Source organism: Protopterus annectens, chromosome 3.part0, assembly GCF_019279795.1.
Source record: "Protopterus annectens isolate FY-2018-M chromosome 3.part0, PAN1.0, whole genome shotgun sequence".
Lineage (NCBI taxonomy): Eukaryota > Metazoa > Chordata > Ceratodontiformes > Protopteridae > Protopterus > Protopterus annectens.
The window spans coordinates 1,572,664,461-1,572,688,393 of NC_056731.1; the positions used below are offsets into that span (position 1 = coordinate 1,572,664,461).

General features: G+C 44.3%; 1 protein-coding gene across 1 annotated transcript in view; it reads left to right on the forward strand.

Annotated features, from left to right (window-relative positions):
- Positions 1-23,933, forward strand: part of GDF6 (growth differentiation factor 6) — an 870,910-nt gene that overhangs the window by 121,509 nt on the left and 725,468 nt on the right. The gene's annotated exons all lie outside the window — the stretch shown is intronic.

Sequence of the window (23,933 nt, forward strand, 5' to 3'; positions counted from 1 at the left end):
GCTTCTGGTGCCATTCTAAAGGGATCCAGTATCTGTCTGCCTAGGATGACATGGTCGACAGACCACGATGCTTTGCCAGAGATGGCCTGCACCTGTCACCCCTGGGATTCCAGATACTGGCTAAGGTTCTTGCCGCCCCTGTAGTGCCTTTTTTAGGCAAGGTTCAAATGACAAATTCACCACCGTAACAGGAACAGGAAAGCAAAAATAGAGGGTAATGCTACTCAATGCTAGAAGTCTAAATCTCAAAATGCACTCACTCAAGGCACTCCCTAAAATGGAGAACATCGGTATCTGTGAAGTGACTGAGACCTGGTTCAAGGCTCCAGAGAGCACCTCTGCACTACCAGGCTATAACTCATACCACACTTTTCGGCCATGTAACCTGGACTGGAACACCAAAGGCAGAGGTGTGTCCATATTCGTTAAGGATATCCACACCTCCAGGCTAGTTGCTCAGCATAATGCATCCGAGGTTATCCAAGTGCAACTAACTCTGGGCAAAACTGTAATCCAAATTGTAGCTTGCTACAGATCCCTCACCATGCCCCAGGATTCCCACTCCTCTTTTCTTGATGTACTTGAAAATATTAGGGTTCAACCTAACACCCTAATAATGGGCAAATTCAACTACCCCACCATTAACTGGGAAAACTACTCATGTACCAACTCCTTCACACAACACTTTCTGGAATTCATAAACTCCAATGCCCTGGATCAACTTATCCAACACCCCCACCAAGGGCAACAATATCCTAGACCTAGTCATTACCAACATGAGTGACTGGTGCTCCACACTGGAAGTCAACTCCTCATTGGTCCGATCCGACCATAAGCTAATCACCCTTGATATCCACATCCTGCCCCCACCCCCATTAAGGAAACCATTGTAAAAAATTTCTCCAAAGCCAACTTCATGCTTCTTAAGACAGAAGTGGTGAACTTCATGACACCCATGCAGATGGACAATACAGTTACGACTGCTGAATCCTACACAAATGCACTCTATAAGCACTTACACGAGTGCATGGATTGTGCTATCCCAAACAGAACCAAGATGCTATCCTCCAAAAAAAGGAAGCCAATCTGGTGGTCCCCTGCCATAAACAAACTGTACAACAGAAGGAAGAAATTGTTGCAAAAGAGAGTAAAATCCCATGTACTTTCTTGCTGTACTTAACTGTTTTCTGCCTAAACACAGATTTTCCAGCGTTTATTGTGATTTAAAAGCTTTTTTTCAAATATTGTACTTATTTGACTGCCTGCACTTTTAAAAAGTTGTTTTTGTTAAATAATTTGTTTAACTGTTGTAGGCTACACACTAAAGTGCAATAGCCTTTTCTGATCGTTTGTAGTCATTTAAAGCTGTTTTAAGTGTATTTTTTACTGTTTTTGCCTTATCTTTTAAAAAAAAATCCTTGTTTCCCGCCTTTCTAAGCTAGTATAGTCCAGTTTTCAGGCTAGTGCTGCATTTAGGGCTGTGATACTAGTTTCTGAGTTGCCCATACCTTACTTGGATAGAAGGAAGTTTCTCTGTTCACCTGTAAAAGAGGGGAGCTTTCAGCAACCTATCTGTCCCTGGAGGAGTGGTTCCAGCAGAGAAGTTAGTAGTTTGTTGGCCATTTTGGGCTAATTTCTATCTCTTTCATTTCCCTACTATAAAAACCGCTTTTGCACAGTTTTGTGCACCGGGCAGTACTGGTTAGCTACGGTTAAATTATTCCCAGCTCCACCAAGTCTTCTCTTCAGTTTTTCCCTTGAAACTAGTCTAACTCAACCTAAGCACTCAAAAAGCATCTTACAGCCAAGCACTTGCTCAGACCTAATAGCAAGCACTAATATACCCTGACACTGATTGCCCAGCAGGGCAAGGCTCTTTATTCACCCCTCATCAACCAAGTGACTAAGCAGCTCACCCTACTATTCAGGCATGACCAAAGTGCAACTTCAGGTGCACTCTCCAGTCCAGGTGGTGAATCTGGGTATCCTGAGGCACTGTTACAACTGCCTCATGTACACAGACAACCCTCTCCTCCTACCACAAAACACTAACATATGCGAGAGATGCAATTATACAGCCAAACTGGAAGCTAAGTTGTCTCCACCTAAGACTGGAACAGACAGTCAAGAGAAGAAGGTTAACACTTGCACCACACCTCCAGCCGCACAAAGACCTACTAAAACAGCACTTGCAAAAAAATACACATAAATACACAAAATCACACTTGGTGGCTCTAAATAAAAACCTGCAAAAGCATCAGAGGCCTCCAAAGCAGACACCCAAACAACCTGCACTTCCTGTCACAAACCAGACAACACATAAAACACAAAGTCAGTGTGCTGCACAATCACAGTCCTTAAGGCGAAATAACATACCTAACACAGTAGTAATAGGTGACTCTATAGTCAGGCACACTGACATCCCACTCACTAGGCTGGACAAGCAAAAGGTTACTGTTAGCTGCCTGTTGGGAGCCAAAATACACCACATAACACAAGCACTCAGGTCACTCCAGAACAAGTACAAATATGACTCTCTCATTGTTCATGTTGGTGTGAATAACCTGAGACATACCTCCCTGGACTACATGAAAAGAGACATGGAAGAGCTCTCTGATCATGCAGCCCAAGCTGGTATGACCCTGACCCTGAGTAGCATCCTGCCCTCACCAAGAATGATACCTCAGTATAAAGAAAAAATTATCAATTTCAACAATTGGCTAAGCTTCTGGTGTCATTCAAAGGGGATCCAGTGTCTGTCAGCCTGGGACAACATGCTTGACAAGCCGCGTTGCTTCACAAGAGACGGCTTGCACCTGTCAACCCTAGGCTTTCGAATACTGGCCAAAGCTCTTGCTGCCCCCATAGTGCCTTTTTTAGGCAAGGCTCAAAAGTCAAACCCACCTCCATAAACAGCACAATTAACAAATAACTGAGGGTTATGCTACTCAACACCAGGAGTTTAAATCTCAAAATGCACGCGCTTGAAGCACTCCTCAGTATGGAGAACGTCGACATCTGTGCAGTAACTGAAACCTGGTTCAAGGCTCCAGAGAGCACCCCAGCACTACCAAGCTACAACTCATACCACACGTTTCGGCCACAGAACACGGAGCGAAACACAAAAGGAGGAGGTGTATCCATATTCATCAAAGATACCTACACCTCCAGGTTAGTGGCTCAGCATGATACCTCTGAGATCATCCATGTGCAAGTAACATTGGGCAAATCTGCAATGAAAATTGTGGCCTGCTACAGATCACCCTCCATGACCCAGGACCACCACTCCACCTTTCTGGAGACACTGGAAAACATGAAGGTCCTACCGAACACCCTGATATTGGGCGATTTCAATTACCCTACCATTCACTGGGAAAACTATTCGAGTACAAACTCCCAGGCCCAGCGCTTCCTGAAATTCATCAACTCAAACGCCCTGGATCAGCTGGTAAACCCCCCTACCAGAGGTGAAAACATATTGGACCTGGTCATCACCAACACAGGCGACAGGTGTTCCACACTGGAGGTCAACCCGTCACTGGTTAGATCAGACCATAAACTAATCACTCTGGATGTCCACACCCCACCCCCCACCCCCAACTAAGGAAACCACAGTAAAAAACTTTTCTAAAGCAAACTTCACCTTACTTAAGACAGAGGTGGTAAGTTTCACAGCCCCCATGCTAAAGGATAACATGCCCAAGATGCAGAAACCTTTACAAATGCACTCTATGAGCACCTACAAGGACGCATGGATCATGCCATCCCTAGCAAAACCAAGACTCACTCCTCTAAGAGAAGGAAACCAGTTTGGTGGACCCCTGCAATAAACAGGCTATACAATAGAAGGAGGAAACTAGTTCAGAAAAAAAGCAAATCCCAAGAAGGAAAGACATCCCTGATCAGTATCAGTAAGAAACTAAGGTCCCTCATGAAATCATCCAAGGCTAACATTGAAAGAAAAATAGCCAAGGATTCAAAAGATAACCACAAAGCCTTCTTTAGCTATGTTAAGAATCTAAGTGGCAATTCGCAGATATGCACTGAACTAGTGCAAAATAGCACAAAATATACTGAGCCTACTGATATTGCCAACATCCTGGCAGATAGATTCAGTGCAAACTTCACCCCACTCTCACCTCCAAAAGGGCCCACAACAATACCGGAAATGTGTAGTGTCCCAAAAATCACAGACGCACAGGTGAAAACAGCCCTTTCAAAAGCCAAAAACACAGCATCATTGGGACCAGATGGTGTCCCAGGCTGCGTCTTGCAGGAACTACAGAATGAACTAACCCCCCACCTAAACACGCTGTTCAACCTCAGCCTCTCCACAGGCTACGTGCCCATAGAATGGTGCACAGCAGCGGTTATTCCTCTCCACAAAGGAGGGGCCATAACTGACCCTGGTAACTATTGCCCCATAAGCCTGACTAGCCTGGTCTGCGAGGCTATGGAGTGCATAATCATGGAACTCGTTAACAAAGACATTGGGAACATCCAAACACTTGACTTGACCCAGTTTGGCTTTGTTAAGGGCAGATCATGCCTACTAAACCTGGTTGACTTCTTTGAGGCAGTCACCAAGGCCATAGATGAGGGAAAGGTGGCTCACACAGCCTACCTTGACCTCGACAAGGCTTTCAACACCATTCCCCACTCGGGTATTACAGAAAAACTCAACAGCCTGAACATAAACCCCTACATCATGAGATGGGTTGCCAACTGGCTTACAGACAGAGCTCACACGGTAAGAATAGCAGGCTCCAGGTCCGACTCTAAACCAGTCGCAAGTGGTGTCCCACAAGTCTCGGTCCTGGGACCCCTACTGTTCAGCATATACTTCTCAGAAGTACAGGCAAACACAGGAGGACTATGGCTAACCAAGTTCGCTGATTACTGAGACGGACACCTGGTGTCAAAGTCATGGCCTCAAGCTAAATGCCAAAAAATGCATAGTCATCCCATTTGGGAAAAACAAAGCACCCACGAATTACCACATAGGTGGCAGCCCCCTTAATACAGAAGAGGTAATAAGCGATCTGGGGACCCAGGTAGATAGCAATCTCTCCTTTGACAATCATACTGCCAAAGTAGTTAGGAAATCCTTCTATGTGGCCCATCTAATTACTAAAGGGTTCACATTTAGAAATAAAGAGGTTATAGTGCCCTTCTACTCGTCACTCATTAGACCCATCATAGAGTACAATGCCCCATTTGGGATGTACCTCACAAGACACTTCCAACAGCTGGAAAGACCACAAAAGTACCTCACCAATAGGATTACTGGTGTCAAAAATATGTCCTATGCAGCCCGACTGAAAAAACTCCGGCTGTACTCAGTGGCATATCGCTTACTCGGAGGTGATCTCTGCCTGACTTACAAAGCCACGTCCAACTCAGAATTGATGGACCTGCTCCACCTAAAGAAATCCAAGTCACTGCGAGCCATGCTCTTTAGTGCGCTAAACCTCGCCACAACAATAAATAGAACATGCTGGAGGGACATATTCCTGTCACAGAGACTCCCCAAGCTTTGGAACAAAATTCCAAATTACATCAGGCAGAGCCCCTCGCTAACACTCTTCAGGAGAAACCTTGACTAGTGGATGGGTAACAGAAAATACACCCTGGGATCACTTCATTGGCTCTGCTTGACAGAGGATCAGTTAATTAATCAATGGGGCAGCGAAAGCCGACACACTCTGGCTAGGCTTATAAATGCCCTCGGGCAGCTAGCCTAGTACCTACCTACCTATGAACCTATGAACCTATGAACCTATGAGTGGAGGAGCTCCCTGGTCAGCCTCAGTAAGAAGCAGAGATCCCTTATAAGATCCTCCAAAGCTAACTACGAAAACAAAATCGCCACTGATTCTAAAGGCGACCACAAAGCATTCTATAGCTATGTCAAGAATCTCAATGGCAACACCCAGATCTGCTCTGAGTTACAGCACAACGGCACAATAATTACAGAACCAGCTGATATTGCCAACATCCTGGGAGATAGGTTCAGTGCTAACTTTACCCCCATCAGCCCCTAAAGGGCCCATATCTATACAGGAAGAATGCAGAGTCCCTGTAATCACAACTATGCAGGTAAAAGCTGCACTCTCTAAAACCAAAAACACAGCATCCATGGGACAACATCCCTGGCTGCATTTTACACGAATTTCAGAATGAACTGGCTCCACACCTAAGCACCATGTTCAGTCATAGACTCATATCAGGCTTTGTGCCCACTGAATGGCGTACAGCAACAGTTATCCTACTCCACAAAGGGGGAGCCACCACTGATCCCAGGAACTATCACCCTATTAGTCTGACGAGCCTGGTGTGCAAGGCCATGGAACATATCATCATGAAACTCATAAACAAAGACATTGGTAACCTCCAAACTCTGTATCCAACCCATTTCGGGTTTGTGAAAGGCAGATCACGCCTCCTGAACCTGATCAACTTCTTTGAGGCAATCACCAAAACCGTAGATGAGGGTAAGGTGGTTCACGCAGCCTATCTTGACCTCGCCAAGGCTTTCAACACCATCCCCCATTCTGGAACTATAGCTAAACTCACTAAACTAGGTATAAATCCCTATGTCACAAGATGGGTTGCCAACTGGCTCACTGACAGAACCCTCACTGTAAAAGTTGCATACTCCAAATCTGACCTAAACCAGTGACAAGTGGAGAACCACAGGGTTCAGTCCTGGGACCTCTCCTGTTTGGTATCTACTTCATTGAAGTACAGGCTAACACAGAAGGCCTCTGGCTAATGAAGTTCTCAGATCACTGCAAACTAGGAGCCATAGTCAAGTCCCCAAATGATGTGGAAATCCTACAGAAGGGCCTCACTGAGACAGATGCCTGGTGTCAGAGCCATGGCCTCAAGCTCAATGCCAAAAAGTGCATTGTTATCCCCTTTTGGTAAAAACTCTGTACCCATGAATTACTACATAGACAGCAGTCTACTTAACACCGAATGTGTGATAAGAGTCCTTGGGACCCAGGTGGACAGTAGTCTGTCTTTTGGTAGTCACATCGCCACAATAGTCAGGAAGTCCTTCTACGTGGCACACCTCATCATAAAAGGGTTCTCATCCAGGAAAAAAGAGTTCATTGTTCCCCTCTACTTGACACTCATTAGACCCATTATAGAGTACAACACCCCTTTTGGAATGTACCTCACAAGACATCTGCAGCAGCTGGAAAGGCCACAGAAGTACCTCACAAAGAGGATTACTGGCCTCAAACAGATGTCCTACACTGACTGTCTCAAAAAAACTCCAGGTTTACTTTGTAGCATATAGCCTACTCTGAGGTGATCTCTGCCTAACATATACAGCTATGTCAAACCCAGAGCTGTTGGACATGCTACACCTAAAGAAATCCCATTCCCTCCAAGCTGCATGCTCTAGGGACCTAAACCTTGTCACCACAATAAACAGGACATGCTGGAGGGATAGATTCCTGTCCCAGAGACTTCCCATACTCTGGAACAGGACACCCATCTATGTCAAGCAAAGTTCTTCATTAACACTCTTCAAGAAAAATCTAGATGAGTGGATGGGAAATAGGAAATACACCCCGGGGATCACTTCTGCATCTCTGCTCGACAGTGGCACAGGAAAATAACTTTCTTGGGTGGCGTAAGCCAGGGAACCTTGTTGGCTAGGCTTACGTAGGCCCTCGGGCTGATAGCCTAGTACCTACCTATGAACCTATGAACAAATTGGTAAACTTACTTTGCAATGTGGTCTTGATTCATTAGAGGCATCTTGCAGGGTTGCTGTCACTGGGTCTGTACTTAGAAGGCATGCTTGGCTTAAGGAGCAAAATTTTTCAGATCATGTTAAAGCTAAATTACTGGATGCTCCCTTAAACCAAGACCACCTGTTTGGCAACAAAGCAGAAAAAGTACTTAAAAAGATGATGGAAAAAGCTAAATCTATGCAAACTGTTAAAGATTTCCTGCAAATACAGCCTCCCAGATTTAGTAGGCACTGGCCTTCTAGGAATTGGTCCATTCCTGTCCCTTCCAGGCCTTCTCAGTCCAAACCCAGGACCAGCAGACCACCCAGGCTTCAGTCTCAAGGTACTCACAGGCCTAAGCAGTGGGGGGCTCACACTTCCAAAGCTGGAAGTAGTAAGACATGGTAAGCTGTCACAATGACTTAACCTTAAACCTTCCAAGCCCTGCTCAACTGACTGCTCCTTTAGGGGGAAAGATCGCCCTGCATGCAAACAACTGGGAACTCATTACCCAAGACAAATGGGTTTTAAATATAATTTACCAAGGATACAGATTCCATTTCCACTCCTTACCAACCCCAAATGGTTGGCTGGACCTACCCCCAAATCAGTGGGCAGAGGCTCAAAAGCAGGTTCTCTCTCTTCTAAGTATCAGGGCTATTCAACCTGTCCCAGAAGAGGAATGGGGACAAAGTTTTTACTCAAGACTTTTCCTGGTACCCAGAAAAGACAATTCCTGGTGTCCTATCCTGGACCTATCTATCCTAAACACGTTTTTGGTAATCCCAAAATTCAAAATGCTAACTCTTCATCAGCTGCTTCGCGTGCTAGGCAAAAATGCCTGGTTGTCAACATTGGATTTAAAGGAAGCTTACCTGCACATCCCAATAAGGGAATCTTGCAGAAAATACCTACGCTTCAGAGCAGGCTACATGCACTATCAGTTCTCTGAACTGCCCTTTGGCTTATCTACTTTGTCTCTAGGGTATTCACAAAGTGCCTAGCTCCAGTCATTGCATTCTGCAGGCAAAGAAATTTTCAAATATACCCATACCTGGATGATTGTCTAATTCAAGCAGAAAGCCAGGACATACTATTAAATCATCTGGCATTTGTAAAGAAACTACTAACTTCACTGGGGTACACCATAAATGAAAAGAAATCACACCTAGTACCCTGCCAATAAATTGTACTCCTGGGAGCAAGCTTGAATACAACTTCCCAGATGGCCTACCTCACGCCAGAGAAACAAGATGTTCTTCATCTCACATTGCTGCAGTCCTTACACTTGGGTAGTCCGCTGTCCTCGGTCGGCCCGAATATCAAAGTATAAGGCTGACGTCGGTCAGGGCGCATTTGACTGACATCAGGACGTCAGGGTACAAATGCGCATGACCGACGTCATATCCTCAGTCTTTTTTGCCGCATGGTCCGATGCAGAAGCAGTATTGCAAGTGCCGGTTGGCGTTCTGAGATTTTTCGATTTAGAAGTTTCAGACCGAGTTCAAAGTTGGCTAAGTACCCGTTGGGAATATTTTAGTTTTTCTTGCCTCAGTCATTTACCGGATGTCAGAAAAAGTTAATAATTGCATTTCTTGTAGGAAACAGATACCGCATAGAGATTATCATACTTTGTGTATTCCTTGCTTAGGGCCTGAGCACGACGTTGTTGGCTGTCGCTCTTGTGCTAGATTTAATAAACGCACTATAAAGAGAAGGTTGGATTGTGCAAGGTTAGTCTTTGGGAAGCGGTGCAACTATAAAATGCCGTCGGATGCTCCGGCCGCTTCTTCAAGAAGCGCAAGGACAAGGCAGTTAAGCCTAGGCTAGAAGAACCGTCTGTACCAGACGCGGTTCTTTAGAGGTGACGGTGGAGCGGGTGGCGCCACCGGAGGTTTCTTTGTGTTCCCAGGGTGAGACCTTATTATTACAAGATGTGGCCTCTCAGGAGACTAGTCAGGCTGAGGGGCTTCTCATGTTACTATACTCCCCTCCCTTCCTAAGGTGGCTAGGCCCTCTCCTTCTGTTTCAAAGGCTTCCCAGGGGCAGGCCAGGTTTAGCTTCAGTTGGTGTTACCCCTAGCTCTTCAGGTACTGTGCCCAAGAAGCATATGCTTAAAATGGCAGAGGATTTGATTACTTTGATTAGGGTTCTATGCCCTCCTGATAAGAGACCTAGGGTGGAGCCTGAGCTGGGGGTTTTGAGCAGGCTTCAGATGTTTCAGAGTCTTCGGCTGAAGACTTGCAGGAGTACTCTCCTTATTCTGATTCTGATGTGGATGATTCTACTCCTTCTGCTACTCCTCCTGAGGATTTTTCTTTTTCAGAAACTCTTCATTCCATGAGGGAGCATTTTAAGTGGGAAGGTCAGGACTTCTCTGATTCCAGGAAAAGGCTTAGGGAATTTCTGTTTTTACCCCAGCATAGGCCCTTTGGCTATACCTCCTGTTTTGGATGTAGTGGAAGATGTTTTTACAGAAGCTTCTCTTAATCCTGATTCTTTGCCTCCTGCTCCTGTTAAGCCGGATAGGTATTACAGGGTGCCTGAAGCTCATAAGTATCTTTTTAAGAGTCCTAGGGCAGACCCAGAAACTGTTAGCCAGGGGCCTAAAGGTGTTAAGGCTTCTGTTGTTAAGAATCCGGTTCCTGCAGACAAGGAGGCTAGGGCCTTGGATAGATGGGGAAAGAAAGTCTATACTTCTTCCACTCTTGCTATGAGGGCTCTGAATTGCCAATTTCACATGTTGAAATACCAAAATTATCTCCTTTCACAATTGAAGTCTAAGGTTGATGCTCTGGCAGTAGGTATTGATTGTAAGGAGTTGCAAGATTTAGTGCATATTTCTGAACAGGTGGGTAAGCATTCTTTGCAATGTGGTTTTGATGCTGTACAGGCCTCGTCTAGGGTGGCTGCCACTGGGTCAGTTCTTCGCAGGCACGCCTGGCTGAGGGATCAGAATTTGTCTGAACATGTTAAAACAAGGATTTTGGATGCTCCTTTACAATCTGACGTGTTGTTTGGTCCTCCTGTTGAGTCAGTTTTAAAGAAAATGGAAGACAAGGCTAAGTCTATGCAGACTGTTAAAGATTTTTTGCAGGTCCAGCCTCCAAAGTTTAGTAGAAATTGGCCTACTAAAGGGTGGACGTATCCTTCTTATGATTCACAGTCTAGGGGTAGATCTAGACGTGGTAAGGGCAGAGCCCAGGGCTCTTTCAGGCCTAGAACAGGGAGTTCTCCTGCACAGGCTTCGGGTGAGGGCAGGGGTCAGTCCTTTCATAAGCAGACCCAATGACCTACCTTTTCAGCTGCCAGAGCCTGCTCATCTGGCAGCACCTTTGGGAGGAAGGTTGGCACTTTTCAAAGAAAATTGGAGTTTAATTACCCAGGACAGATGGGTATTGGATATCATACACCACGGCTACAGGTTTTATTTCCATACCTTGCCTCCTTTCAAAGGCATGCCAGACGTTCCTCCTCAACAAAGAATAGAGGCTCACAAACAGGTTTCTCTGTTGCTCCGACTAGGGGCCATACAGCCGGTCCCTCTGCCAGAAGTGGGCCTAGGATTTTATTCTCGCCTGTTCCTAGTACCAAAGAAGGGGAACACGTGGAGACCAATTTTGGATTTATCTATCCTCAACACTTCTCTGGACATTCCCAAGTTCAAAATGTTGACGTTGCAGCAGCTTTTACCTCTGCTGGGCAAAGATCATTGGATGGTAACTTTGGATCTCAAGGAGGCTTACCTTCATGTTCCTATCAGACTAAGTTGCAGAAAGTATCTGCGTTTTCGAGCTGGGACTTCTCACTATCAGTTCTCTGCATTGCCCTTTGGCTTATCTACTGCCCAGAGTGTTCACGAAAGTTCTGGCTCCAGTGATAGCTTTCTTCAGACTAAAAGGAATACAGATCTATCCTTATTTGGACGACTGCCTAATTCTGGCTCAAGGAAGAGAAGAGCTTCTTCATCATTTGGAATATGTGATAGCAGTGCTAAGATGCCTAGGGTATTCTGTGAACGAAATAAAGTCCAGTCTAGTACCCTCTCAAGACATGTGCTTTCTGGGTGTGAGACTGAATACAGCGTCCCAGATGGCCTTTTTAACCCCGGACAAACAAAAGAGTCTATCCGTTTACTTCCATCAACTATCTCATCAGTCCGGGCTGACTGCAAGGACAGTCCTTCAAGCCTTAGGGTTCATGGCATCTTGTATTCTGGTGCTTCCCAATGCCAAACTGCATATGAGGAAGCTACAATGGTATCTCAAAAATGTATGGACACAGCACTGCCAGGATCTGGACACTGTCATTCAAATAATACCTTGCATTCAGAAGGAATTTTTGTGGTGGGCTCAGGAATGTCACCTAAACAAGGGACTCTCTGTGACCCGGCCAGAGGCGAGTCAGATTTTAACGACAGATGCCTCAGACAAAGCTTGGGGAGCTCATCTAAATGGAAAGTGGATACAAGACAAGTGGCCTGCCAGACTACAACATCTACATATCAACCTGAAGGAGATGTTAGCAGTCCAGTTTGCATTAACAGCTTTCAAGGATTTCCTTCTTCCAGGGCAGGTGTTGATTCTAACAGACAACACAACTGTCATGTGGTACATCAACAAGCAAGGGGGAACGCATTCTTATCCTCTATGCAGGCAAGCAATGATTTTGTGGGAGACTGCTCTCAGTTTACAGCTCAATCTTCAGGCAAGGTTTCTGCCAGGAGCACAGAACTCCTTAGCAGATGTGTTGAGCAGACGAATTATGGATCCCCACGAGTGGAAATTGGATCCTCATGTATTTCAGAAATTGACAGTGTCATGGGGAACTCCAGACATAGATCTGTTCGCTTCTCCACTAAACCATCAGCTGCCAAAGTTTTGCACAAAACGGTTTCATCCCACAGCTTGGAAAGTGGATGCTCTTTCTTTCAATTGGAGCAATCTTCATGTGTATGCCTTTCCTCCTCTGCCTCTCCTCCCAAAGGTACTTCTAAAGGTCAGACAGGACAAGCCAAGGATGATTTTAATAGCTCCAGATTGGCCTCGACAGCACTGGTACCCATTATTGAGAAGTCTGGTACGGAAGCCTCCATGGCCTTTGCCTTCGATTCCACACCTGTTGTCACAGGAGGACAGCCATTTGATGAATGTCAAACTTCACTCTCTTCACCTAACAGCCTGGCATATTCTGTTTTGAACCATAAAGGGTCTCAACTTCCACAACAAGTTTTGAATGTGATTTTGGAAGCTAGAAGGCCTAGTACAAGGAAAGTGTACGCAGATAAATGGAAGAGATTTTTATTTTGGAGTGCTGCACAAGATTTTGATGTTTCTGAGCCTAATTTGAGTGTGGCTCTTCAATATCTTACTGAGTTATTGGACAAAGGTTTGTCTTTCTCTTCTATTAAGGTTCATGCTGCAGCAATTTCGGCTCACTATGATTGTGACCCACCATTGTTTTCTCATCCTTTGTTCAAGCAATTTCTTAGAGGGGCAAAGAATATAAGACCCCCACGAAGAGCTCCTACTCCTGCTTGGGATCTCAATTTTGTGTTGGAGAAACTCACTCTACAACCTTTTGAGCCTGCAGCTACTTCTGAGTTGAAATATTTATCATGGAAGACTGCTTTTTTGTTGGCAATTACCTCTGCAAGAAGGGTTTCTGAATTGCAGGCCCTTATGGCGGTTGAGCCTTTCTTGATTTTCCATAAGGATAGGGTATCATTACGTACTAATCCTTCCTTTATGCCTAAGGTGGTTTCTAGTGTGGCTTTAAACCAAACTATTAATTTGCCTACTTTTTATGCAAATCCCCAAAATAAAGGGGAAAAGATTTTGCACACTTTAGATGTACACAGGCAGTTGCGTTATTATTTGGACAGAACTAAAGGGTTCAGGCAGTCTCAGCAGTTGTTTGTTTCTTTTGCTTTGAGTTCTCAGGGCAAGCCTGTGTCAAAACAAACTATTTCTAAGTGGATTGGGTTTTGCATTGCTTTCTGTTATTCCCATCATGGCAAGGAAGTTCCAGCTGGGATTAGGCCTCATTCCACTAGGGCTACTGCCACTTCCACAGCTTTTTTGAGGGGAGTGGCAACCAAAGATATTTTGGAGGCAGCTACTTGGAGTTCAGTGCATACTTTCTCTAGGCATTATCACCTGCCACTTTACTCTAAGTCCAGGGCTGGTTTTGCCACTGCTGTTTTGCAGGGCATTTTGGCAGCTCCTGCTTCCTTGTAGTTAGCCATCCTCCCTTACCTCTGCTTTGGGATTCTACCCAAGTGTAAGGACTGCAGCAATGTGAGATGAAGAACATAGTACAGTTTTGTACCTACCATAAATGTAGATGTTCGAAGATCCACATTGCTGCAGTCCAATTTACCCTCCCTCCTTCCCCTCTGTAGTTAGAGGTGGTTGTGTGGGTTGGGTTGTACATTTTGTGTATATTGTATATATTGTACATATAGTTAGTGCACGGGTGGTTGGTTGGTTGTTTGCTGTCTTTTGGTTTTGACCTCTATTTTTAGGGTCTTCTGACATCTGGGGCAAGAAAAGACTGAGGATATGACGTCGGTCATGCGCATTTGTACCCTGACGTCCTGATGTCAGTCAAATGCGCCCTGACCGACGTCAGCCTTATACTTTGATATTCGGGCCGACCGAGGACAGCGGACTACCCAAGTGTAAGGACTGCAGCAATGTGGATTTTCGAACATCTACATTTATGGTAGGTACAAAACTGTACTTTTATTTGACAGCCTACGTCAAACTACTGGACACAAAGACTCAGCTATCTGCAAGGAAAATACTGCAAGCCCTGGAGTTCATGGCCTCTTGCATTCTACTTATTCCACATGCAAGACTGCATATGAGGAAACTACAATGGTATCTAAAAAGCCTATGGTGTCAACATTCTCAGGACCTAGAATCAATGATTCCTAGCATTCCTTGTATAAGAACAGAGTTCCTTTGGTGGGCAGAGGCCTGCCACCACAACAAGGGACTGCCATTCACTCTACCCCCTGCCGCTCAAACCCTAACAACAGATGCATCAGACTATGCATGAGGGGCTCACTTGGCAGGGCAGTGCATTCAGGGCAAATGGAACCTGACTCAAATGCACCTGCACATCAATCAAAAAGAAATGTTAGCTGTACAGAATGCTCTGACAGCCTTCAAGGACCACATTCTTCCAGGATAATTATTGATAAGGACGGACAACACCACTGTCATGTGGTACATAAACAAGCAGTGGGGAACCCACTCATACCCTCTCTGCAGACTAGCCATGGCTCTGTGGAACACAGCTTTGAGCTACCAAGTGCACCTACAAGCTCAGTTCCTGCCAGGCAAGCTAAATACACTGGCAGACAACCTAACCAGAAATCTCATGGACCCACATGAGTAGAAACTGGAACCAAAGATATTCAACATTTTGAGAAACAAATGGGGGAGCCCAGAGATAGACCTGTTTGCCTCCCCTCAGAACTACCAATTGGACAAATTTTGCACAAGGACTCCCCACAAACAAGCTTGGAAAGTGGATGCCCTGTCCTTCACCTGGAAAAAACATCAGTTTATGCCTTTTCCCTTCTGCCTCTCCTCTCCAAAGTTCTACTAAAGATCAAACAGGACAAACCAAGGACAATACTCATTGCACCAGACTGGCCATGCCAACACTGGTACCGCCTCCTGTGCAGTGTGTCACTGCTGGAACCATGGAACCTGCCTCAGACCCCCTCCCTGCTGTCCCAGCAGGAGGGCCAGATTCTGCACTCCCAGCTTCAAACCCTGAACCTTGCAGCCTGGCTAATTACCTGATCTCTCCATTGCCATCCTTCAGTAAGCAAGTGATGAATGTCATTCTGGAGGCAAGGAGGCCCAGCACTAGAAAATCCTATGCTAAAAAGTGGAAAATATTCTGTTCCTGGAGCCAAACTCAGGAGATGGGCACAACAGTGCCCAATTTATGACATATTCTTCAATACTTAACTGAGATGCTTCACAAGGGTCTTTCCTTCTCTTCCATTAAAATCCATGGCTCAGCCATTTCAGCACGTCATTCTACAGAGGCACCCCTATTGTCTCATCCACTGCTGAAACAATCCCTCAGAGGGGCCAAATGTTTAAGACCACCCAGAAGAGCCCCTACTCCAGCCTGGGACCTTAGCTTTGTATTGGAAAAGCTCATTCTACCTCCCTTTGAGCCTGCTGCAACTGCAGAGTTGAAATTTCTTTCTTAGAAAACAGCCTTCCTCCTAGGCATCACTTCAGTTCGAAGGGTATCTGAATTACAGGTCGTCATGGCAGTGGAGCCTTTCATCATCTTTCATGCGGATAGAGTGTCCCCCAGGACCAACCCTTTCTTTATGCCCAAGGTGGTATCCAGTGTGGCCCTTAATCAGTCCATTCATTTGCCAACCTTCTTTTCTAATCCACAGAAAAAAGGGGAATGAATACTGCACTCCTTGAACGTGCACAGACAACTTAGATTTTACTTGGACAGGACTAAGCCTTTCAGGAAATCTGAACAGCTGCTGGTTGCATTTGCTGCAGGGGCAGAAGGGAAGGCCATTTCAAAGCAAACCATTTCTAAGTGGATAGGCCATTGCATTCATTTCTGCTATAAGCACCATGGAAAGCCTACCCCACAGGGGATAAGATCCCATTCCACCAGGGCTGCATCTACTTCTACAGCCTTTCTCAGAGGTGTCCCTACCAGGGACATCTTAGAGGCTGCTACCTGGAGTTCTGTACATACCTTCACCAAGCATTACCACTTGCCAATTTTTTTCTAAATCCAGAGCTGGTTTTGCCACTGCAGTCTTGCAGGGCCAAATAGTTGGTTCTAATGCTCTCTAATTGCCACCTCCCTTTCTTAGCTTTGGGAATCTACCCAAATGTAATGACTGCCACAGTGAAACACGAAGAACTTAGTACAGTTGTGCACACTTACCATAAATGTAGATGTTCAAGTGTATTCACTGTTGCAGTCCTGTTACCCTCCCTCCAGCCCCCTGACTTCTATTGAATTTATCTCTCTTCTTGTTTACTATACTTAAAGCTTTCTGGTGTATTTGCTTCTTGTTGGAGATGTAACCTTGTATATAATTGCTTCCCATTATGGGGGCACCTGACATCTTGGTCAAGAAAAAGTGATGTAATGGTGTCAGCTGCATGCTTTATACCCCTGACTACCTGACGTCACGGAAGATGAGACAGCAACCGACGCAGGACCCAAGACGTTGATAATCAGGCTGACTGAGGGCTACCTGCAAGCAGATAACCCAAATGTAATGACTGCAACAGTGAATACACTCGAACATCTACATTTATGGTAAGTGTACACAACTGTACTTTATCAACTGGGTCAATCAACCTGCATTTGCACCTCATATTGTGGGCAGCCCTATCATATCCAGAAATTCTAGATATTCCATTTTTCTGGCCTGCCACTTTTCTGCAGATGGAGCTTCATATTCATGTGCCATATGCCATAACCTCAGTATTTCTGTGTAATTTGCTAAAGTCTTACCCTGCTTATCCTTTAAGATGACAACTGCTAAGTGTTATACTCTTTTTTGCTACCTGTTTGATATGTTTGTAGGTGAAATAATGTCCTTATTCCAACAGAACATGTTATATTTCTTCCATTCTTCCAGTATTTCACTGAATCTAGGTGCTGTTTGTTGTTTTTTAAAAGGCTTTTATTTTTTTGAGAAGCAAACTGCTTTACAATCTTCAGTCTTAATTGAGCTCCCTTTTCATGTATTCTATCCTTTAGTTGCTTTCCATGTATTTTTATCCTAAACTGACCTGCTCTATTAAGGGCTTTACAGAAACTATTTATGTCTTGATTAAACTGCCATTAATTGTTATATACATTTTCCATTTTTTTTTCTTCTTTTACCCATTACAATACTTTATAGTCAGCTGTCTTAATATACTTATTTTCTCCTTATCCTTTAACCATGATGGATACATTTTTCAATTAGGTGCAGGGGTTCCTGCCACTGCTAACCTTAACTTATTACTAAACCTAGCATGATCTCATAGGTATGAAGATACAATTGTGTCTATTACAGTAGATGTCATCTGCCAAGAAACCAGACACATATTTAATCTCAGTGCAAACCCCACCTTGGCTAAGTAGGTATAGTCTATTCATTTTATATGTAACATTCTTTAGCTATCCACTAACTCCATTTCTATGCAGAGATTTATTTCTTCAGTCAGTCTAGACAACCTGTTATAATTGCTAGTTTTTGTCTTGAAATGGGTCTAAAATTGCATTAAAGTCTCCTTCCATAAAAATGTCTGTTCTCTCATTTCAGATTGAACTTACAGCTTTTGTAAACTCCCTTCAACCTGTGGTACCATCATTAATGGCCCCATCACAGTTGGCCAGGATAAAATTAGTCTGGTGTACTCTTAACTTTTCCAAAATCCATCTGCCCATGTTGTCTTTGTGTATCCCCACACAGTTGCCCACTTTAAAGTGTTATGAGCTAAAACTGCCACATCTTTCTTAGCTGAACTGGCACAGCTTTGCATAATTTGCCCTTTCAACCATTTTGTGAGGCTATTTTGATCTCAGTTTCTTGTAGGAAAGACAGAATTACTTTTTTCCTTTAGATTGTCGATCACTGTTTTGATTTTATGACTGCTGCTAATGTCAGTAACTTTCCATGTTATGGCCTTTATTCTGCTTTGTCTACAGTATTACCACTGTCAGCATGGGGTAGTTATTCTTCTTTCCCATCCTACTTCTAATGCTGTAAACAGATAACTAAAATAATTATTTGTTTACTATGTTTTGGGCTGAGCATGGAAGGGTATGTATATTTGTTTACCCTTCTTTTCAATGCTATGCCTACTCTTAAATCTCCTACAAATCTACATAGGTTTTGGATCTATAGACCCAGGGGAGGGGGAGCCCCCCACTTTTACAGCTGCAAGACCTATCAGGAAAAATTAATGAAGTGGAGTTTTCACTCTAACATGGATTTGCGTGGGGAAGTTAAACTAACTAAACTAGCTGTTCTTGTTCTCTTATTGCTCTGTGTTACAGGAGTTATGCTGCCGCTGTTCTGTTGGTGCTGACAGAGTCATGCCAGTAAGGAGAGTTTTGTTCTTTTATTTGCAGGAGTTATGTTGCTCTCGTGTGTGTGTGTGTGTGTGTGTGTGTGTGTGTGTGTGTGTGTGTGTGTGTGTGTGTGTGTGTGTGTGTGTGTGTGTGTGTGTGCAAAATGCACCAGTTAGGTATACCTGGTGGTTAGTGTTACTCAGGCTCAGACAAGAGCCTGCATTCTCTACCCACACCGCCACTTGTAATTCAGGGAGATGAGTCCATAGCTCTTCACTGTCCTGAGTTTCACAGAATATTTGGCTCATACTTTTGGTCTGTTCCTCTTAAAATTTGTGTTTTTCTGGCAAATCAGTGAGAACTGAATTCACTAAATAATGGTAGCTCTTTAAGTTTCAGTTTTCCTATCTTTCAGGAAACACACAGTAACACAAAACACTTTATTTTAGCAACTTCCTAAGATTATACAAGCAATGTTTAAAAGGTGTCCGTGGTTTTGGGCCTTTGCCCCCCCAAATAAATTTTGGCTTTTTCCAGAGTTCTTGTGCTGCAAAGTTGAGACAGTTAGTTGATCGTCAAGTGTATTTTGCAAGGAGCTGAGAGCTTTAGGGGAAGAGAAGTTTAATGCTACTTATGCTAAGTTGTTTGCATTGTTAGTAGCACACCAGGTAGTATACTTGCTTTTGATGCAGAAGGCTGTGGGTACTACTCCCACAGTATGCAACTGGATTGCTGATACTGTACTGTGTTGTATTTTAATGGGAGTGGATACTGCAGTCCTATGAATGTCCTCCTTTGGAGGAGTTACTTAGTAACTATGAACCCATTATCAGTTTGCCATCCATTCCTCATTGCAAAATTACTAGCTTTTCATTTTTTAATGTAGCGTAGGCAGTTTATTCTTCAAAGGCAACATGCACATTATTTGTAGATGAAACAATGGAATATAAAGTTGTATGCTAGCAGCAACCTCCTCATTAGTTACAGATCCCTTTAATGTGGAATTATCTAGATGACTTACTCCTGCAGAGATTTTGCATATTTACTGATATTGGTGGATTGTAATGACAAAAGTTTGAGTGGCCTTTTATGGTTGAAATTTTCTGAAATGGGTAGTTTTGTCATTATTGGTTCATACATTTTGTTTCATTGCTCACTAGAAGACTGTTCTAAACTACAAATTTAAAACACATTCTAACAAGTGGTGCTGTATTATACAAGGAATATAATTTAATGCAATCAAGTTAATACAATCAGGAAGGTGAATCAAAGAACGTATACATGTATGCTTGCTCACAGGATGCAGGAGATCAAAATAGGGGAAGAGACCAGTCACCAATGGTGTCACCCAGGTTTCGGTGCTGATACTTTTTTTGTTTGGCATATACATCTCAAAAGTAAAAGGAAATACCAAAGGGTTTGGCCAACTAAGTCTGAGATGACTGCAAGCTAGGAGCAGTTATTGAATCCCCAAATGACTTAACTATCATGCAGTAAGGTTTGCCCCAAAGAATAACTGGTGCCAGAATCATGAAGTGAAACTAAACTCCAAGAAATACATTATCGTATCCTTTGGGAAGTAATCTACTCCAGGGAACTTGACAATGTCCTCTGAGAACTGACTCAGTTGTTTGGCATTTGGGAACTTGTGTGTACAGTGACCTAACCTTTGAGCAACATGTGCCCAGAGTCATAAGAAAGTCTTTCTATATTACACAGCTTATAAACAAATTGATTGTGACTAGATCTAGAGATGTTATTGTCCCCCTTTACAAAGCCCTCATTAGGTCAATCATTTTGTATAATGCTCACTTTGGCATGTATCTGTCCAGACCCATGCAACAATTGGAATACCCACAGAGATACCTTACTGAAAGGATACAAGTCCTAAACAGTAGGTCTTGCATGGACCACCTCAAAGATTTATCACTATACTCAATATAGGTTCATAGATTAGTACTAAGCTAACTGCCCTTGCCAGCCATTTTAAGCCTAGCCAATTATCCCTTGTGAGACTCAAACCCTGCATCTTGTGTTTGTAAGACAAACACCTTAACCATTACGCCACCCTCCCAACTATAGAGTGCTTAGAGGTGACGTGTCTGGCATACAAGGCATACTTTGACCTAATACAGATGAACCTACTTAACATCAGCAAGCCAAATGGCATCAGAAATACTCAGTCCAGGTATTTAAACTGAATGTTTTAGGGAGAGATGGATATATATCCAGAACAGACTATCAATTCAAGTAAAACAAAGCGCATCCCTGTCCATATTCAAATGCAACTTGGATCTAAGGCTGAGTAATAGAAAATGTACTCCAGGATTACCCCTCATGCCACTAATGGATAGAGGCAGTTCCTAAGTGATGCATCCCTTACATGGGTCCCCTCAAATTATCACTGTGATCACATTTATTCTCACTAGGGCTAATATACAATTATCAGCCATGGGATAGGTAAGACCAATCAGGAAACGTTAATTCAAGCACCAAAATGAAAAATGGCTAAGCTTAAAATGTCCTCCAAGTGAACCTATGTTGTAGTAGTAAATAGTTTTAAAAAATTGCCCTTTTTAGATTACTAAGTGCCCCTGTCACCCTCTGCCACCCCCACAGTCTTCAACAGCTGCCGGCACCTCTGCAAATCTAGTATATGTGGTATGATTATTAATTTTCACTTTCTTCCTTCCGCAGACAGCCTGTGGCCTACCATTGCATGTTGCACCTGTGCCATACTCCTGGATATAAAAACGCCTTAAACCAGCTCATGTCATACCATTGGGCCAGATTTACGAAGGCTTGCATGGAGTCTAAGATTAGTGTAAGACGGCAGACAGCCAATATGTCTGCCAAGCGATCCAGCAACAGCCGGCAGGGGCGTGCATGACAGCTTCTAAAGCTACTCTTGCACGGACAGTGTTATGGTATGCAAATTACCTCATTTGCTGCTGAAAGCTATGCAAATGAGGTAAATTTGCGATCCAGGAAACACTAACCTGTCCGTGTAAGAGTAGTTAACGGAGTACCGTTCTGCAAATAGCTAAACGGAGCTATGACAGCTCCAAATAAAGGATGCATCTAGTTGAGGAAGCATGCCAATGGCCAAATATAAAGCCATTGGTATTTGCAAATGTTGTAAATCCTTAAAATCCATTTTTTCCCGATCTCCGATGTTTAAGCATAGCGCAGCACCGCGCAAACGTGCAGTGCTTTAAATAAAATGAAAACATTTGAAAAATATCCAAAAATGGGCATTTTCACTAAAAAGCTTGTTTTGCCATGAAAGTGAATGGCAGGCTGAAAACAACATGGCCACTGAGTAGTGGTTGCTAAGGGGGGGAAGCTCAGTGTGAGAGATGTAACCAAGCATTAGTAGGCAATCCTATGCAAATGAGGATAAGGATAGTGAATCCCAATTTTCCCCGGCATGTGAGCCATGTCCCTAGAGTGTAAGTGTAGGAGTAGGGGAGTAGTAGAGTAGAAGATAGGTGACATCATGAGGGGGTATGTCTGAAAGACTGTAAGCTTATTGGAGCACAGTGGCTTGTGTTTGCCCTGAGTTTCTCAGGATTGCAAGAGGTGTGTCTACAGTTGTCCTAGCTGAAAACAAGAAACCAAAGGCGTACGCCGTGGATATATCTGAAATTTCTTGCAAACGCGCACGCAGCGTGTGCGTGTGTGTGCGCTTGTGTGCGCGTGTGTGCGCTTGTTTGAGCGGCGCTGCCCCTTGTGGAAACAGAAAGGGAAATGGAAGGAAAAGAAGTAGTAGGAAGTTAACTAAAGAGAACTAGCAGAGCTGCCAGGTGAAATATATCAGAATCAGCCAATTACACAGGCAATAGACTAGCCCAGCCCAGCACTTTAAACTCTGCAAACAGCAGTCTACCCTGTTTTTTTCCTAAGAACTCTGCAACACTGCAGTATACAAAAAAGCTTAAGTCAGACAAAATGTTAGGGGCTGCTATTGCTATCATAAACCGACATGTGCAAGATGCTGAGGGTGGTGATGTTGTGAATGCTGCCGAGCAACCCACAGTGAGGAGACGGAGAAGAGTGTACAGACCCAGGGTAACCTACCAGGGGCTACATGAGCTGGAGATAGTGGAGCGCTATAGAGTGGACAGAGACCTCCTGCAGCAAATTGTTGAGTTGTGCCGGCCATGCTTCACACACAGAACCAACAGAGGGGAACCCACAGTGGATACCAAGGTATGTGTTGGCCTACGAATACTAGCTACAGGTACATTCCAGAGACCAACTGGTGATATGATGGGGGTTTCACAGGCATCAGCATCCAGGTTACTGCACCAGTTCCTGGATGCCATGTCAGCACATGTCAGTGACCACGTATATTTTCCCAATTCCCATGAGGCATTGGCCAGCAATATGCGCCTTTTCCACCAAATAGCAGAATACCCTGAGGTAGTGGGTGCAATAGACTGCACGCATATACACATCAAAGCACCACCCGGTGAGTGGGGTAGGGTCTACAACAACCACAAGGGCTTCCCCTCCATTAACTGCCAGGTCATGTGCGATGCCCAGGGCATAATAATGAATGTGCATGCTGGCTGCCCTGGAAGCTATCACAATTCCCACATCTGGCATCTGACGCAGCTGTACCAGAGATTTGCCAGTGGGGACATCCCTGACGGTCACCTAGTGGGGGATGCTGGGTACGCACTGGAGCCGTGGCTGATGACACCCATCAGAAATGCACACACACCCGGACAAGAACTCCATAATGAGGCACACGCACAAACAAGAAACATTATTGAGCATGTGTTTGGGATGCTCAAGTCATGGTTCCGGTGCCTGGACACATCTGGTGGAGCCTTGCAGTACACACCAACTACATGTACCCAAATTGTCATGGCATGTGCCATGCTACACAAATGATCCTGCAAAAACAGCTGCAGCAGGAACAGCATGGGGCAGGGCCAAACAGCCCCCCACCATTGCCAAGGCCTGCACAGGCACAGCGTGACTCGGAGGAGGAACAACCTGAGCCTGCCCCAGTAGGCAGAAGGAGGTGTGCCCAGTATGCCTTGGCCTTGGCAAAGAGGCAACGCATAGCACATACACTGACTCAGT